The sequence below is a fragment of the Haliaeetus albicilla genome, chromosome 2 (genome assembly GCF_947461875.1).
Source record: "Haliaeetus albicilla chromosome 2, bHalAlb1.1, whole genome shotgun sequence".
NCBI lineage: Eukaryota > Metazoa > Chordata > Aves > Accipitriformes > Accipitridae > Haliaeetus > Haliaeetus albicilla.
The window spans coordinates 44,389,830-44,395,829 of record NC_091484.1 but is presented as its reverse complement, the minus strand read 5'-3'; positions in this window follow the sequence as shown (position 1 = coordinate 44,395,829).

Genomic DNA, 6,000 nt, shown 5'->3' with positions numbered 1-6,000 from the left:
GCTATCATGTGTTTTTCCAGGGAGTGGCAATGTGTGATTCATTTCAAATGCAAGTGTCTGCTAAAGCATATTTTGATAAACCAAGCCAGGAAGTTGCACTGAACCACATTACCATGGAAATATTCACTGGGGAGGAAGGACACAAAAAACCCCCAGTGAAACCTGCTAGCCATTTTAAGGATGTTACCAGCAGTTGCACGCACACCGGATAAAGGATGCCCACACCAGGAATTACCATCTTTTCAAGAAAAAAACTTTGAGCAGAAATCTATCCACTTGAAAGGCACAAGCCAACGTAGGATAGTTTTCAGATGCTTCTCATTAATTAGAAGAGGCAGAAACCTAGGTCTGGGTGTTAGCAAACAGTTTTGGGGCTATGCAGCAATTAACTTAGAGGCTTCAAAGACTGTTATCAAAACTGGCTGCAAACAGGAGACATTTAGGATTGGACTCTCACCTTGAGCCTTCAGTATTCATGGAAGTGCTCTTCAGGTGTACTGCACAGTCAAAACACAGCACACGGTTACTTCATGACCGACTGGGATGCCAGCAGGGAGAACTTTGTATCAGAGAAATACACATTGTGAGTGTGGTCTGCCTTGGGATCTGTCTGCCACACAGTCCATCTCCTGAGCTGAGGCATGAAATGCAGCGCTTCTGCATGAGAAGATCCTCTTGCAGAAAGAGCAGGGGGAGAAAACCGGAAACTTCTGCCTCTGGGACAAACTGCTTTTGTTATGGGACAAGATTTAGCTACCTCATTTAAATAAATAAGTGAAGTGAGACAATCCACACAAGAACTTCACAGCCACAACTGAAAAAAACGAGTAATGTACATAATAAGTGAGTAATCACACAAAAGATAGTAGTCTGAAAGGAAAAAAGAACCCCAACACAATCGTCGTATGCTCTTTGAACACCTCGGTGTGAAATTCCTCAGGCATATTAAGATAAGAAATAATTGAGCAGGCCACCACAAGATGTCAGCATTGCAGAATGGTTATTCCTACCAGGTACGGAAAAGGTCTTTGTATCGTATAAGCGTTTAGCACTAGGTTGGTTTTGGGCGGGGAGGGGTGGGGAGGGGGGTGGTTGGTTTTTTGTTTGTTTGTATGATGGCATAATCTGGCCTTATTTTTTGAACCATTGACATTAGGATGTAAGTCCAAAATTGGCTGCAAAGGGGAATTTCTTAAATGGCTATTTTTTTTTTTCTCTATCTTAAAAACTTTTCTAAGTGCTTTCACGGGGGCAGTATTAACAGCACTAATTAACAGTACTAATGGTATATAATGTCCTGTAGCCATCGATGAGTTGTTTCAGACTGCATCCAGCTGGCTAGAAAGCGCTCACTGAAATTCAGCCTGTGCATCGACGTGTCAGAAGGTTGTCCAAAGCTCTCTGTTGCTGCGTGCTAGGCTTTTTTTAAACCCTCACACTGGCTGGAGAAGGGTCTGCTGGCTTCAGTTCTGTGGAGGAAATGGGAAGAAAGCGTGAAACTATTTTGGGCTTCTATTTAGAAAAGAAGGGTACTTAGGGTAGCAAATCTTTTTAAAGGTGTCCAGCAACATAAGCCAAATCACCAGCAAAAGAATGAACTTCTTTTTCCCTCCATTTCCTTTTTCAAGAATAAAAGATCTGAGCAGCATTTTTTTTTTCTCTTCCTTTCTTTCAAATCAACAAACCAGCCTCATTTATATTTCATATTAAGATTCATCTCCTGTTTTGGTGGGATGCTCTGTAGTTTTCGCCTATACCATTCAGTCCTCCAAAACATTTCCTGTTGCAAACAACAGCTTTTTTGCTCTTCCCCTGGTACGGCTGTCATCAGCCCTGCCACACTGCCAGCAGCTAGCAACAGGCTTAGCAAACAGCATGTTACTGTGCCCTGCTTAGGGGAAACCAGTGGGAGGGTGCAGTAAGCCAGGAGGGACTGTGTGTGTTCAAAGCAGCCAGAAAGCCATTCTGCTCCATTTTCCTACCTGTTTATGTGAGCTTCTGTCCATTCGGCTCTTAATGGTGGCAATGGGAAGGTGACATCTTTAACCATCTGAAGATTTTGCCTGTGAGATGAGTTTGGCCACTATTTTGAGGCTATCTTTTATTGTCAGGTTCATCTCCGCTACCTTTAGGGACCAATAGGAGGAAAAAAGAGTTCACTTCTGGATCTTTTAGTCCCTTGGAAGGACAACTGGAGAGTGCCACACTGAGATGCAGGAGGTGGCAGATGTGTTCAGTATAACTCAGTCAGATCTTGGTGCCTCGAGTATTGATGTTGTTATGGGGGGAAACAGTACTATATCTACCTTTCTGTAGTACACGTGTTGTGGCACAGGGCTCCCCTCTGTCACTGTAAAAGCTCCCTTATCCCTGCAGTGACAGTGTTTTAGGGTAGCTGTAACTTTCTAAAGATCTTCCTATGAAAACCTTGTGATTATTTGATTTTCCCATGATTTTAAGAAAATTGCAGAAAGGGTAGGCTAGGATCACGTCTAATAGATTGTGGTTACCTAAGGAGTCATTTAGTGATATCTCTAAGAATAACAGGGAGGACAATTTGCATGAAGCTGCATGAACTAAGTGCTTCTAACTTTAAATTGTAGTTAGATGGCAGCTACAGAACTTTATTTCTTTTACAATAATGATAAAAGAAGACTTAGGAATAGATAATGTTTCTTGCATGTCTCAAAAGTCTTTTCCTATAATAGTTTATTATGAACCATCTGGTCTCATTAATGTTTTATCAAAAACCATCTGGCTGCTATATTGTTCAAGCTATTTAAGTAGTAGGACTTCCTCATAAATTAGCCAAAAGGAATGGCTATCAAACTACTGTGTAGGAGCCCCAAACATTTATGTAGGTCCTACATAAACAGTTATTTTAAAAGCATATTATTCCACATTAAACTACAAAAGTCTAAATAATATATCATTAATAAAATCTGAAATGAAGCTTATTCCCTATGCTTCTTAATTTTTCTTCTCTTTTTACATCTTTGGTTCTTGGCCAGCTGGAACAGGGCCTACAAAGTCAAATGATGAACTGTATTAAAATAGCAAATATTAGGATTTTTTTCCAATAAAACATTGCAAACAGAGGATACCTGTCACTGAGCCTCCAAAAAAATGAGGCCTTTCATCATTGTGTCTCTGCACGCATACACGTTTCAGACTGTAAGCACTCTGGCAGGGTTCTTCAAAATATAACTGTACAGCACATGGCACTATTTAAAGTATAGCTGTACAGTCCTAGTACTATGGGCAGCAAGGTACAACTGATTGTAAATTATTGCATAATATGCATTGATTTAATAAATTGTGCTTCCACTTGTAATTGTTCTACTGTTACTTTTTCAGATCAATAAAAAATGTGATCCTAAAATTAGCGCAGTTCATACTGATTGTTATTTATAGACAACCTTAAAGTTACAGTGAAGGGAAGAACTAAGGAAAGCGCATCAAAAGAATACATAGAAAGTTTAGGACAAAACTGGCAAAACAAGAGGAGTTAAATGATCTATAGGGAAGAGCCTGTGACTGAAGCTGCCTGTGGAGAGAAAAGCCGACTGTAAGGAACAGTTTTCTTTGATCATCTCCCCAGGTTTATTCTGGTACACACAATTCCTCTTGCATCCTCTGAATGGATGTGATACACAAGAGCCCTCAAAACCACTCACTATCCAACTGGGGGAGCAAATGATTTGGGCAGAATTTTCCAAAGAATCCGCAGTATGCGACTGCAGCTCCCCACAAGGGCGCTGGCCGGATGGTGTTTGTATCACACTGACACAGAACTGGAGCACAGCCATAGTCAAACCTCGCAAAATGTTCAGAAGCTAACATTAATATTTCATTGAATAACACCAGACGCATGTTTTCATCTACTACAACATTTGTAGCAATAGCTTTATTATGATTTAGAAAAAATTTGTCTCCCTTTTGGTTTTTGTGCCTCCTTTGTTTTATTTCCCAGTTATTTTGCAACTCCTTAACCCCCATTCTCATTACCTATTAATTGTCAGCTCAATCTCTCTTTCAGAACTGGAATTCATGTTCCAGGGCCATCTGAAAGGGGTTTCTTCAGAACAAAGTAAATGCATTTTTAAGTACCCACAAAGATAAAATAGAGATTTTTGTTTAGAGATCTCTGAAGCAGGCCATGGCCCACAAAAGTAGCAGATGCACTGAGGAGAAGACCACAAACAGCAAAGAAGCCAGTGGTTCCAGAGTGTCCTGAGGAGCTGTGAGGCTGCATTGCTACTAAAAGGCGAGTCAGGGCTCCTACATCTTCCCAGGGTCTCTGCAGCAGGAGCTGCCAGGGGCTGTCTGCACCTTCTGCTGTGGAAATGCACACCGCAAGGGACGACAGAAGGAAAAAACCCACCCCATTTCGTACAGGGCTGATAGTTCAGCCCCATTGGGTACCAAGACTAAGGCCTCATGTTTCTTCTTAAAGCCATTTCATTTTTCACCTTGCTGTTGGTGCCTCCTAGTTTCAGCACGTGAAGCGTTTTCTTTTCAATGTCTTATAGACATTGGGGTAAGAACATACCTGGTTTTTCCCACTAAAGAGAAGCAGAATGAAAAGAACAGTTCTTGAAACAAGGAGCAAGGGCTGCCAAACAGCTCAAAACTGCGTGGGCTGCTAATTGCATGGGAATTCCTTTTATATTATGCAACAGTGTTGCCCAAAAAGACAGCAAGGTGCCATAAAAGGGGTGCTGCGAGTCAAAACAGATCGGTAGGTACGAAAGGCTGCAGCTGTCCTGAACAGAAGGGGACAACAGTGGTGTCCTGCAAATTTGTACAAGTGGTGGCTAGGGCTAGAGTCACACCACTCCAGGTGTTTGTTATATTGCAGTTGCACATACAGACCAGGTCTTCACTATGCTGCAAAAAACCTCATATGAAACAAAGTGCTGGCCTGTTCTCCGACAATTAAACATGTATTTTATTTGCTCTATCATGGGACTGAAACTGGTGTTCTTGCTGCTTGTACTGCCCTTGTTTGTCTGAATGACACATTGATTTGGGTGAGTAGCATCTGTAACGGGTGATGCAAGTAACCTGGGTGGGTGGTTTTCTTATTGCCAGTACTACCCTCTTTGCAACCTGGAGACAGGAATGCACTTCCTCCTGCAGAACTGGTCACAGTCAGCATGAGCTGGGGCTGATTTAGTTCTTCCACACTGTCCAGCCTCACCAATGCCAATACACCACAGTGTGAGCAATGCAATTTCTAAGAGAGAAGGAAGACCAGCTGTGTCCTGAGAGGAAGTGTTAGTATGAAAGGAAACAATGAGCAACCGGTACTGGGAAAGCATGAACTGCAGCCATTCTTTTGGCTAGGACCTTGTGACAGCACACTTCACTACTGAGAATCTTATTTCAACAGTATATACTCATTCGTCTCATTCCTTTCCCCCATGATTTCAAGCAAACAATTCCTGTTGGTATCAAGACCAAAGCATTCACATGAGCATCAGCTTTAGGAAGCTTTGCAGCTAGATAAAATGCAGTGGAGCTCCTACTACAGCCTTTCTTGTAACATGGCACATCCAGATCTCTTTTCCAGTTTCTGATACTCACAAAAGGTGAGAATATAATATCCTTGAGTTCTCTACCCTCCACCAACTTTGACTGAAGTTTTACTGTCTCTCCAAAATGAAAGGGGACAGGTTAAAGATGGGCTAGGCTCACCACCCTCTGGTAACTAGAGAACTCAGAAAAAGTCAAGCTTGCTCTAACTGACCTATTTGTGGTGCTCTTTCTCAGGCAGAGTCCCCAGTAGAAGTTTTTCCTACGAAAGGACTTAAGAATTTGGTGCGCTATTTTTGAACTTCATAAGAAAATTGATTTTTCCATCCAAAAAACCTATATAGCCATTATATAGCTCTAGCTGCTTTCACAAGATTTGTTTCACTGACTGAAGTGCAAGTAACAAACAATGAATACAAGTAGGATGATCTCTTGGCTCCACTCCATCTTCAGTCTGTCAAT